The sequence below is a fragment of the Gymnodraco acuticeps genome, unplaced genomic scaffold (assembly GCF_902827175.1).
Source record: "Gymnodraco acuticeps unplaced genomic scaffold, fGymAcu1.1, whole genome shotgun sequence".
NCBI lineage: Eukaryota > Metazoa > Chordata > Actinopteri > Perciformes > Bathydraconidae > Gymnodraco > Gymnodraco acuticeps.
In genome coordinates this window covers 284492-298163 of record NW_022991818.1, presented here as the reverse complement: position 1 = coordinate 298163, position 13672 = coordinate 284492, and positions in this window count along the sequence as shown.

Sequence of the window (13672 nt, the reverse complement as noted above, 5' to 3'; positions counted from 1 at the left end):
CAGAGTAAGAGGAGGTTTAAGATTGTTCCAGTAATGGTGGAAAGGAAGTGTGTTCTCGATCTGCTAATTCATGTTTATCAAATGACCATGAGGCTTTTCCTAAAAAGGGAACATGTTTAGAGAATGTTGTTGCAGCTGGAACAGCCTTGTTCATGACCTCCACAGCTTGTCCTCCACCAAAAAACGACCAAATAGGTCGATTGTTCAGCGGCTTATTACGACCTATAGTCACGTTTTAAAGTTTAGCACCTCTAGTGGTCGTGTAAGAAACAACAATTTGTGGCATATGGGCTGATGCTCCCGTTGATTGCAAACGCTCCGGAGGGTCGTATATTCACAAATAACCCTCTCTGGAAAATCCTAAATTGTAGAATATAGGGATGCTCCAATCGCCAATTTTGGAGCGGATCGCCGGAATCAGTATCGGCCGATACCGATCGCTGATCCGTTCGGGTGGGTGGGGGCTTTGGGGATCTTCCATTTAAAGTGATGTTTAAAACTCGGTTAATGGGGCTCATTTTTATATTGCTTCAGTTTATAATCCTAACGGATCGAAAAGTCCAGATTAATTTTTCAATACATGATGCGCTTCCACAAACAACAACCAACATAATTATTACGTTCAAATGAAGTACATTATTCAAGGGGCTGCATGATTTCTGCTTCACACACGTTGCATACCTCTATTTTATTGTCTTTTTCGGACACTTTAAATACTGCCAGGCCGGTGAAGCCATTTTGACGAGCTTGTTTTGCCGTGCACAGAGAAAAGTGTCATGTATTTTACGTCATGTGATCGGCTCTCCTGATCGGCCTTTATAGAGAGCACCGATTGATCGGCCGAGAGTGAACATCGGCCGATAACGATCAGCGGCCAATCGATCGGAGCATCCCTAGTAGAATAGTTTGGCCATTAAATGCTTTTTGATTTGATTTCTAGCGAGAAGTGTATATTGTACTTTTAGAATCCAGGTCCAGTCGATGTGTAAGATCTATAGTTTGATAGATATTACGAAGATGATTTGAGGTCTCGCCAGGAGAACGTGTATACTATGTATTTCCCCTATTCATTTCTATTGATGGCAGCTTCCATGTAAAGTTGCCGTCAACCCTCACAGGGTGAAAACAGTATTTCCGGTCTCGAAGTTTTCATAATAAAACCGGAAGTATTCCCCTCACTGTCAAATGATTACACAGTGATATCTGCATTACTCATCCACTAAAACACATCAGTTTATTCTTGTTAATTACACAACATTGATTGGTTTAAATTGTGTAAAATGCTTTTGTGTTTTTAACCTTCGATTTGGAGAAACAAATAGTTTTTTCGGAGTTTAGGATGGCCGAAGACACTACACTACCCATAATCCTCAGCTATTGTTTGGGACTACAACATCCGCTTTGCTTGACAAACCCCGTAATTAGTCCTCAAGCTCTGTGATTGGATGTTGGTCAAACAGCTCTTTGAAATGGAATGAAACCACGGCAGACTATCCAAAACTAGACTTGAACGTGTCCACCCCCCCCCCAGAACTACACATGCTGGCTAATTGTGTTTCGCATCATGTTCTATGGCACGTCTCTACTGGGAATTGTAGTTTTAAAAGACGTTTTCGTATTTCCCATAATTAGAAGTTGCCAGTATTAAACTGTGTACATCCCTGGAGGTTTAGGGGATACGAAACACAGTGGTGTTATTAAATTTAAAACATATAATTAATAAATGGGTGAAAATTGCTTGTGTCCATAATGGGTAGCATTAATATATACCCACATGACAGCTAAGGTCAGAAGAGCTTTATTTAACAGCTGGTCTTATGTCTGTGACCCCTCCTGTTGTTAATTGATAAGCCTGAAACATGCACTTGTCAAGGTTCAGAGGCTAATTTAGCAAATATGGAAGTAGCCATCGATCATCTTAAGATAAGATAAGATATACTTTATTGATCCCAAGTTAGGAAATGTTTTTGTTACAGCAGCATGTACAACATGCAATTTATTGTTACTTTGAAATTCTACTCCACTACAATTCAGAGGTTAACCTGGTATTTTTACTCCACTACATTTATTTTAGTTACTTTGCAGATTCTAATAAATGATGTGAAATATAAACAACCCTTAAAGCAGACTTTAGTTACACCTGAGTAAAATTCAGACAAGGTGATTGTCAAGTGCCAAAATAAACTATGCAATATATTAGACGTTAAGTACTTTGTCAGGCTTAATATGTATCTCTCGATACCCCCAAAAAATGTTTCTTATTCAAAAGAAGACCTTAATTTAAAGTATTATTTAATGTTTAAATAAAGCCTTATTAGTTTGTCTGTTTTGCACATCCTGTTTTGCACATCCATATTAATATCTTTGGACGTCCTCCACTTGCTGTTTTATTGTAGAGATCACTACAGTATCTTCTTGATATTTTCCATTCTATATATTTCTATCATTGACCTTCTACTTTCCCCCTATTTTGTATGTAGGCTACTCTTAATATTTTTATTTCTTCATCAAATATAACATATTCAACAAAAAAATGCAATAACGTGCTTTAGCCACGAGGCGGTGCAGGTTAAAAAACTGTCAAGTTTTCAGTGTTAAAACAATAAATTATAATTTCCAGTATAATTTCCAGTTTAGTTTATGACGGATTTATTTTGTTATCCACACATATATTGTTTTGATATTTGTAACACCAACCCGACAGAAAAGATGGTCTTAACAACATGACCCAGTGGTCTAGTTAAAACATAATAATATCAAACATAATATTACTATTAACTTTATTGTGAAATTAAAACAGAACGGTAAAAAAAAATACAGTTTCAGTCTCTCGATTTGAAGCTTATGCATTGTACCATGAACCTGTATAGACCTGTAACAGTCAACTGGTGAGGAGTTGGAAAGGTAGTTTCTCAATATGTTACAAATAACACACAGCATACAATGCCATAATAACTTTGTATTATTAGTGTATGACACTTATGTATGTATAACATCTGAAGATGTGTAGTTTTATTCATAATTTCACATAATTCTACAGGATATTGCTATAATATTTCACATATTGTAGTTATACACATTAATATCTGATTTGTAAAACATCATAGACAGAAAGGTATATCTGTCATTTAATGGTAAGCTATTGAAATTGTGATTCCATAGATGTGTCTCCCATCACCCAAAACCCCTGACTATTCTCTCAACTCAGTATTTACATTATTTAATGCAAAGAAAATCAGTAATATCTTTAAAAACTACAAGTCCCTTTCTATCAGCTGTGCACCGTTATGGTATAAATACAGCCTATTTACCAATTGTATCAAATATAAAAGTCAGCCGAATTAGTGTTGATACTGCAAGGAGACATATTGTGTGAAGAGAAATTGAATATGTTGTTTAATTGCTGATATATCTATGATCCACGTCACGTATTCAGTTTCGGCGGCATTTCTTCCAGTTTGTCCAAAGGTCTTCTAATATAGGTCTTCTCTATAAATAGAGAACTACTGCAGATGTGTAATATTTAATGCAGCCGAACCGTGTATTACAATGCCGTTATGTGATGACTTTCAAAGAGAAAAGCAAGCACACTCGGAATAAAGTATTATTTTCTTTTTAAAAATGTTTTCGGATTTCACATCGCATAAACACCATATCCCAACGTGCATTGCGGCTAAAACATCCAATCACCGAGCTTCAGCGATAGCTGAGGATTATGGGTCGTTTGGTTGACGCTAACTTTACATGGACGCTGCCGTCAATAGAAATGAATAGGGGGAAAGACGTAGTATACACGTTCTCCTGGCGAGACCTCAAATAATCTTCGTAATATCTATTAAACTATAGATCCTACACATCCACTGGACGTGGATTCTAAAAGTACAATACACACTTCTCACTAGAAATCTAATCAAAAAGCATTTTAATGGCCAAACTATCCTACAATTTAGGATTTTCCAGAGAGGGTTATTTGTGAATATACGACCCACCGGAGCGTTTGCAGTCAACGGGAGCACTAGAGGTCGAAAACTTTAAAACATGATTATAGGTCGTAATAAGCGCTTGAACAATCGACCTATTTGGTCGTATGAGTTGGAGGACTTGTTGGACCTTCAGTATGAAATACTGAATATTTTAGTTGGAATTTTTTTAAGTTAGAATAAATCATGAAAGTAAAAACAGTTATATTGGCAGATACTGCTCAAAACAAGGTTTAGTCTTGGACAATCGGACGATTAGTTTGATATTTTTCGATGAGTTAGATGAGATGACTGATATCCCTATTGTGCATTCAACATAAAGCTGGAACAAGTGGTTAGCGTAGCCGGTTTATTTCGTACAATGTAAAACTTCTCCTTTACTTTATTTTGATACAGAGCAATTTTACCTAAAGGGAATGGATCGCCATGATGCTGTTATTCCTATGAGGCTTATCTGAAAAATACATTAAAATACGCTCTTTTACTGAGCCAATGTAGAGATTTTAATGAATAACAACCTGATTGTCTTTTTTCATGTGATGAATGTCTAAATTACAGCAAATGATATGTAATGTTTGTAAATCAAGACAGTGTTCACAGGACTTTGACATAAGAATTGTCGTTAGCATTTCTCAACTGTGAATTATTTGTCTGCAATGATTTTGAAGGTTCACTGTGATCAAATCCAATGGACTGTGTTTGATTTGCATTCAGATATAGGGCTGATTGACATGATATGTTGACTTGTGTGTTGTGTTTACATTGCTCGTATTGCTGGCTGATATTAAAAAGAAGTCTCCCATTTCTCACTCATACCACTCTGTAAACACACTCGACCAACACGTTTGATTTATGACCAACTTAACGAGAGAGAGGCAATAAATCCTTTCAAAGGATGTCTGATGTCTTGTTTTAATAGAGCACTAATGCAGTTTAACTCAAATGTGGGATACTTGAGGTTAATAGTGTGAGTGGGAAGAATGGACCAGCATGCAGGTGTTTTCCTGATAAAAAAAGTTTTATCTGGCTAAAAAAGGCTATTTCATTAGTTTTAACTTAGTGTTCTCTGCAGACAAGTTGTTAGAATTTCTTCTTTTTTTTTGCACCACACATTTTCAAAGAGAGTGCAAAAAGACCAACCAGTTTCCTATTATCCAAAACCTTTTAACCCTGTCACCTGAGGCCTGTACTATGAATACCCTGGATATGTTTGAGTTATCTGGCTTAACTAACCCAAAACAAACGCGATCTCGCTAAGCGGTCCTACGACGCTGGTTATCAACTCGGTAACTCAAGCCAGGGTTTCTCTGTCCGGCTGAGTGCACGTTCACATGAAAGGGGCCGGGTTAGCAAGATTTGACCAATCACAAACATGGACAAGCGTACTGACAGTTAGGGCTGGGCGATAAATCGATTTCATCGATTAACTCGAGTGTGTAGTTCATGTCGACGTGTTAAAATGAAAATCGGTTTTCTCTTCAACATCCGCCAACTTTTCCCTCAGGGCTCCCGTAGTTCGCCTCAGCCCTAAACCGCACAGTGCGCGCATTTACCAAATAGAGTGATACACATTACACAAACAACATGACAACGAGCAGGTAAGAACTTGTTCCAAAGAAAGGCACGGTGTCATCCGTTATTTGGAATTGGTTTGCGTTCGCGAGGTCAGATTTTGACCAGACAACACCCCGCTGCAAAGTATGTTTGAAGTCTGTTGCTAGCAAAGGCAGCAGTACGACAAATTTACTGCAGCACCTCAAACAAAAGCATCCTGCTGAATGGGAGAAATGTTCCGCGCAGCGGAATGAAAAAGACCGCGGCACTACAAGCACCTCACGCACAGCCGCCAAAATACAGTCTACCGTAACACAGACATTTTCAAACTGCATCCCATATGACAAGAATTCGGCCCGCTGGAAAGCCATTACAGATGCGGTCGGTATGTATATAGCAAAGGATATGGTGCCAATATATCCTCCTGGGACCCAGCCATTGAAAATGTCCACTGTAGTGGACATTTTGTTAACATGCATCTCCTTTTACTCTTTTGAGCTACTCTATCAATCCCTGACGTACTGTACAGAAGACATCCTGGTCTTTCCAGTGATATGTCATTGGTTAAAATTGGAACAATTACTTTGTCATCTGTATATGAATTGGGGGGGGGGGGGGGTGGGGTGGGGTGGGGGGGGGGGGGAAATATGTGCCCCGCTGGACTTACGTTTCTGTGGTTGACCGTTACTGTGACATATCAGTATAGCCACGGAAGATAGTTTGTGTGTTTCATTCCCATGCATCAAGGTTATTTTCATGTATGTAATTGTTTTTCCTGCACAGTGTAGAGTCTTGTTGTGATGAGAGGGATACAGGTATTTCATAAAAAAAACGTGCTCCCTGGAGAATAGCTACAGCATTTATATCACAATTTAATCGGAGCTGATCACAACTTGTCATGAGTGATCCAGTCATGTCGATGAGCGTTCGGGCTGTGAATAAACAACTTGTGTTTTACTTTTAGGCTGTCTGAAGGTATGGACAGCTATCAGAGCTACTATACATCACATTAAGAACGATGTACAAATGAAAGTCGGACACAAATATATAATTTAAATGATTTATTCAAGTTTGCAATATTTTGAACAGGCATCCACACAGTCACCTACTTTGTAATGTTCGATACCTCCCTGTAAGCGTCACGATATCCACCTCTCACCCACAACCTCACATACGAGTACTGAATGTGCATCAAAGTGATCTTAGGAAGGCAGATATAGCAAAAGATGAACGTAAACGACAAACGAGGCGATCAACATGGTAAGTCAACAATGGGTCCTCAATGTACACGCCCCGGATTCCGATGACGAAAATAATAGAATGTCGCCAGTTGTCATGACTCAAGTTATACTGCAACACCGGTACCGGTGGCAGATTACTTTTAGAATACTTTTGGAATACTTTCCATCACCCGGACTGCATTCTTTGTACTGTCTTAAAACCTTTCCTTAGAATATGTTGTGAATTGTAAGGTGTCCTTGGGTGCTTTGAAAGGCGCCCCTAAATATAATGAATTATTATTATTATTATGATCTGAAACTATGTAATAACTTTTACAACTTTTTCCAGTCACTTGCCCCATGCCTTCAGCAGCAGCAGGCCATTCACTTTGATTTTATCCCGTTATAAATGTCATCATTTCGACAATAAAGAAATGCTACATAAACGTTATCTTGCACATTTTATCTAACCATCTCCGTTTCTAACTTTCAATATATTTTAAAAGAGATCTCTCTCTCATCTGCGTGCGGGGGCGGGGCCTCACAGACACGCTGCATCTCTCTCGCTCACAGACACGCTGCAGCCCTGTGCAGTGCACACCGTTCTGCAGGTAATGAATATTACATTTTGTGAGGAAACTTTTCCACCAATAATTCCAATAAGTATTCCAAAATGTATTCACTTCAGGTTTACGAAAGTAACTGTAATCAGATTACTCGTTTTTCAAATGTAACGCCAGCTGAATACACTTGATTTTTGTATTCTGATTACGTAACGCCGTTACATGTATTCCGTTACAACCATAGACTGTATATATCAAATATATAATAGGTTACAATCAGTGGCGGCTGGTGGAAAATATTTTTGGTGGGGCTGTTGATATAGTGAGTAAAACAATTTTTTTGGGGAGAAATGACCCCTTAAATTGGGACTTCTGGTGATGTAATGGCGCGTTTCCAGTGCAGCGCGGAGCTCGCTTTAATGCTGCGTTCAGACCGGACGCGATGCGAATATTCGCTTCGCTCTAAACGCTCCTATCGCATCGCTCTAGTCGCTCGAGTTTCACCGCGGCTGCCAGCTGTGTTTACTCGCATCATTCAAACAAGACGTGCTGGCTCGGGAGCTACAACTACAACAAAATGAACATATTTTACCGTGATTAAATTGTAATAGACGTTTCTAAATGATGCCGACGTAACAACATACTGATACCGGTTAGTAAAAACCATGAATTAATGCTTTGACAAGTCTGCAGACAGACGGCAGGCGAAAAACCTTTTAGAATGCTTGTTTTCTGAATGGAGCTTGGCTAAGCTAACGTTATATATGTTCCGACCGTCCACACTCACAACAACGGCCTATACAGACATAAATAAACCAGCGACTGTATTCTCCATGACACAGACAGTCTGTGGTTTGTACTTGTTTAACTTTTGTCTAGTTTCTGAACAGATCGTATCTGTCCCCGGCTGTTTGAAGAGCAAGCATGGGAAACAAAAGATAGCATTTACCTGTTTGCATCGTTTGCATCCAGCTAGCCTCGTTGATACGTTTTGTCTTTTTCACGAGCTTGCTGTGATATAAATCGGGTTGGTCCGGTCCAAGGTCTATAAGTATCAATTTATCTCCCAAACTTCTCCTTTGGAAAGGATTGGAGAGTAGCTCTTGCACGGAATTGGGTGCAGACCGAGGTCCGGCGACTCCACCTGCACACCATTCTAAATACTGCGTCACCTTGGTCACTCACGAGTCTAAAAAACAACTCACTTCACGTAAGCAACGTGGGCGCCAACGTGAGCGCCCTCGTGACCAAAATATTTGACGGCGCTGATTGGCTGAAATTATGTTTCGGCGGCACAGTTTACTATTGAGACTTTTGCAACGTGCTGGTTGCTGCTGTTTGTCTCGGGGGCTCCGCCCGGTAATGATAAACTAATGCCATGGGAAAGGCCAGGCAGGAAACATGTGACTTATCAGTAACTTTAGACATCGTAACACAATTTTAAACGAGATTTTATTGTAGATTATACATTTTACTGATACCAATTGTATGATATTTACCTTGTTCATTAAAAATAAAAATATAAAATATATATTTTTTAAAAATATTTTTATTTTTATTTTTTTAATTTAATATTTTTTTAATTTAATATTTTTTTTAATGTGGGAAGAGGTGGGGCGGCGCCCCTATGGGCCGGCCGCCACTGGTTACAACCATAGGTTACAACCCAACCCTGTGTATATCTCTCCGGACTGTCCACCAGCAGATGAAAAACACCCACCTCTCCCCCTCTTCCAAGGGACGAGGGAACCGTGCGGCAGAGTTTCCGTTAACATTTTTTTTCTTCTGACAGCCCAGCAGCAGGAGAGGTGGGGAGAGGGAGGCGGGGCTATTTCATCGTTATCATAAAATGATCGTATATATATATATATATAGATCGCTGCTAGATGAGGGCAGTGGGGGCTCTTCTTGGAGTCTGGCTTTTTAAAAAAAAAACAAAGTTCATTAGTGAACTTTGAGCCATCATTTATTTTGCAGGCAGCTCTCTGCCTCTCTCACGTTATTATGGCGCGCGCCGGAACCAACAATCAGTTTGTACCGTATATGAGTTCGGTTCAGAGGATAAAGCACATACAACATTAATTAAACTCGATATTTGTTCACTTGAATTTCACTTTGAATTATTGGATATTCTATGGGTGATAACGATGGGTGAATAATCTTTTTTATTATTATTAATAATAATAAAATAATTTTAAAAAAAATAAAAAAAATGTAAATAACACCGAAGCTTTCTCAGGGTGGGCCAATGAGTAAACTGGGTGGGCCTGGGCCCACCCTGGCCCTATGGTGGCTACGCCACTGCTTTAAACATCCATGACTTAAACACTTTATCCAGGATAAAAGCCACATAGTTGCACCTGCAAGGTAAAAATAAAAGTTTTTGAATGCGTACATTAACAGGTTTATGATATCACTGTCACTAAGATACGAGTGGATCTGACTTTAATTACATTTGACTCTAGTGTTTCGTCAACTTAATGTGTTGCTTAAAATAATACTTCTGCATACGTGACACTGTAAGTGTTGCACGGCCAGTTACGGCTCAAGAAGCTGACTCAGATAAGGAAATATATGATACATTATGATGTGATATGAATGATAATGGGACAGATGGACGTCTGCACTCACAGTGCCGCGGACTGTAGGCTAGATACGTAATGTTACTTTGATCCGGTTACTTATGTTGTGGCAGATATTTAAGTAAGCTTTCTTAACATAATAGTATAATAATAGTATAATAGTTATAATAGTCAGATTGCTCTGAAGATGGGAGGTGATATTCTATTCATTTTCACGTTCACACAGTTGGTGATTTTGGCCGGCCTTCTTTCCTGCAACGGCAATTTAAACTGTATTTCCTCCGCACACTGAGCTCTGATTGGTCAGCAGGCGGTGCTTTCACTGAGTTGATCTCTTATCCTGGAACCTATCCTGCTCCAGCGCAGGCTAGCCGTTCAGAATAAGTTATCTAGCCCGCTAAAAAGTGAACCAGCTTCGTAGGACCGGAAATCCCAGAAGTTAGCTTGCTAAACGAAAATCTTGATTCGTAGTATAGGCCCCTGGTTTGCCGTTCAGCATAAGTTACCATGGAGATCTACCCCGCTAAGAAGTGAACCAGCGTCGTAGGAACGGAAACCCAGAGTTAACCCTGAAGTTAGCTCGCTAAGCAAAAATCCGGCTTCATAGTACAGGCCTCAGGCCTCTGTAATTCACCCTTTCAAGAGGCAAAATCAAAACATATATGTTGTTAAAAAAGTTGTTAACAAGTACACATTACCCTTCCTTGGAACTGACTATTATTAGAGCATAAACATTACCAGCAAAACATTTTTAAAGAGGAAGTGCACTCCTTTTTTCAGCATACAAGCCAACATACACAAAGATATTATAGATAATATGCAAATTATATATTGGGACTGGGGACAAAAAGCTCCATCCCTGACAACTTCACATTAAAAAAAATCTACAGAATGTTTGTTTAGAGATATGGTATTTCTTAGGGATTTTATAAATTATTTGTCCTCCCCAATTTTATTTAGCATAGGTAACAATCCTGAGGGTGGTGCTAAAGCTCTGATGTGATACACCATTTATAAAACTTTATACCCGACCCAAAGCGACTCTGAATTACTTTGAAGCAGCCACTGTGTATGTAAATGTTTTGGCTGATCTTGTTATGACTGTGATTGGGTTATGATTGTGGATGTTTTAAGTTGTCTGTAACTGTGCTGCTGCCTATTTTAGGCCAGAACTCTTTTGAAAAATACATTTGTTATCTCAGTGAGACCTATACTGCTTAAATAAGGGTTAAATTAAATCTAAAAATATGACTTCATATCTCCTACAGTTCAAAACCTTACTACAAAAAGACTATAAAAAAGAGGCCTGGGCAACTATACACAGCTACTGAACTGAAGAAGCACCGGTCATAATGAGGGGAGAGGTGATGATGAACTTTAACACAGTTGGCAGTGTTATTATAACCAATGGTGGTGATGTTCGAAACCAAGAAAATAAAATACAATTTGTAATAAACTAGTTGTCCTTAAACCTAAGTTTACTTGATAATAATAATAATGGGTTTCATTTATAAAGCACTTCATATTTGACTTAAAATCCCGAAGTGCTACAAGCAGTGAGCATGAACAGTATAAAAACATTACACAACACGGTAGAATTTTTTTTTTTTTAAACAGACAATAATGTGGTCAGGGAGAGTCTGGGAGAGTCTGGGAGAGTCTGGGAGCAGCCGAGCAGAAGGCCCGGTCTCCCATAGTACGGAGCTTGAGTTATCATGGCAAGTAGTTAAAAGTCAAAAAATGTTTGTCAAATATTGTAAAGTACCTTTTTAGGTACTTTTTTTTGTGTAGGTATTTTTACTTCACGTAGCTTTGAAATTCTGCTCTTTATTTCAGGGGGAAATTCTATAGTTTTTATTACACTTTTCTCCACATATAATCGCCACCTTTTAAACCCTGGTAATCAGTTTGTAATATACATATATATATATATATATATATATATATATACTGTATATATATATATTGTTAGTTGATATTATTCTTTGAACTTTATAACGTAGTTTAAAATAGCTCTTAAAAACATCATGTTTCCCAAAATGTGGTTATTGACAACTGAAATGTGCTCTCTTACTTTTCCCTCCTTTGATCAAACTGGTTGATAATACTTTTGTACTTATACTTAAGTATTGTTTTGCTTGTAGGACTTTAACCGTACTGGAGTATTTGTACATTTGTATTTGGAATGATTTGAATACTATATATTGCTGTGGGAGGGCACAGGGATCCCAACACTATACACTCTGGAAGAAGCCAGTGGGGTAAGAAACAGAGACCGTCATTGTAGAAGAGAGAAATATTGCTTTAGTCAGGACATGACCTCATAGAGCAGTAGCTTTTAGCACTGCTGACAGACAGAAACAGAGAGGGACAGACAGCTGGACGCACAGCCTGAGGCGATGAGAGGAAACCAGTCTCCTCTACTGAGCTTCATCAGAAAACCCATCCACCTTCCTCTCGTTGTTTGTCCCTCCTCTGAAATATTACATTTTGAGTGTGTGAGCAGTGGTGAAAGTGACTAAGTATATTGACTGAAGAACAACTTGAGGTATTTTTACTTTATTTGAGTTGTTACATGTTCTGAAGGTATATCAAAGCCTAACCCTAGCCTTATCCCTAACCCCCGTCCTAACTGTAATTAATTGACTATAGAATATACTATAATGGTATGCCTGTTGCTTTGTAAGAGGATCAGTATATATATATCACTGATATAAATGATACAAATACATCTCTGCCCCAAAAATACTATTACTTTGAAATGTAAAGTATATAGAGCTGTTTATGCTTTTTATTATTTAAAAAAAATGTTCACTGAGTATTTTTATAGGCATTGCTACTTTTACTCAAGTAAAAGATGTGAGTATACTTCAACCATTTCCTTCTTCTCTGTAAGCCGCACCCAGCAGCAGATCACTCCAAAACACTACAACGTGTCATTTTGATGGATTCATTTGGAATCTTGTCGCAGAGAAATTCAGGACTTTTAATACACTCGATATCCCCGCATGCTGGCTGTAGATTGTGTTTCCCTTTCCAGAGAACTTTCCCATCCATCGTGTGTTGGGCTCAGGTAGCTGAGCAGACAGACAGCAAGACACAGTACTAGAAGATCTTAGCATCACTTTCAAAACTACATACATCAGCACCTCACAAAACAAACAGACAATTTAATTTCTCTTGGCTGGAGCTTGTGATAAGAAGAATTCAGAGCAGGTGCCCGGAGATACATTAGTATTGAAGTTAGAAAACAACATGCCCATTACATATTCCAGGGATCCATGTTCCTCTTTCTGATCCAAAACATTTGGCGCCGGCAGAACCCCAAGTTCCTTTCAAGACAGGCGCTGAACGATGTTGCAGTGATGGGCCTTCTAGCAGTGGCAGGATTCTCAGGAGAATAAGTAAGTAGTAAGTCGGTCAGTCCTCTTTGGTCCAGATTGAAATCTTTATATTCCATAGGTTGAAAATTGGCAGGCTTTCTCGGTCCCTAAAGGACCAACCCATAAACAAAGACATTGGATATGTTCTGTTTCTACACGGACCACTATTGCGGTAAGCATGTTGTAACTTCCGGTTGTTGTTGTCACCTCCGGGTATCCTATGTGCCTGTTCTGTTGCTGATAGCTTATTATCTTAACTTAATCGATCGTTTTACAACTCTTGATCACGGCAACTGCCTGACGTTGTAATCACACGTTACTACAGCTTAAGCACTCACAACTCTCCTTCTCTTAGCGACTGTAACTCCACAGTTGCCTACACTCTTTTCG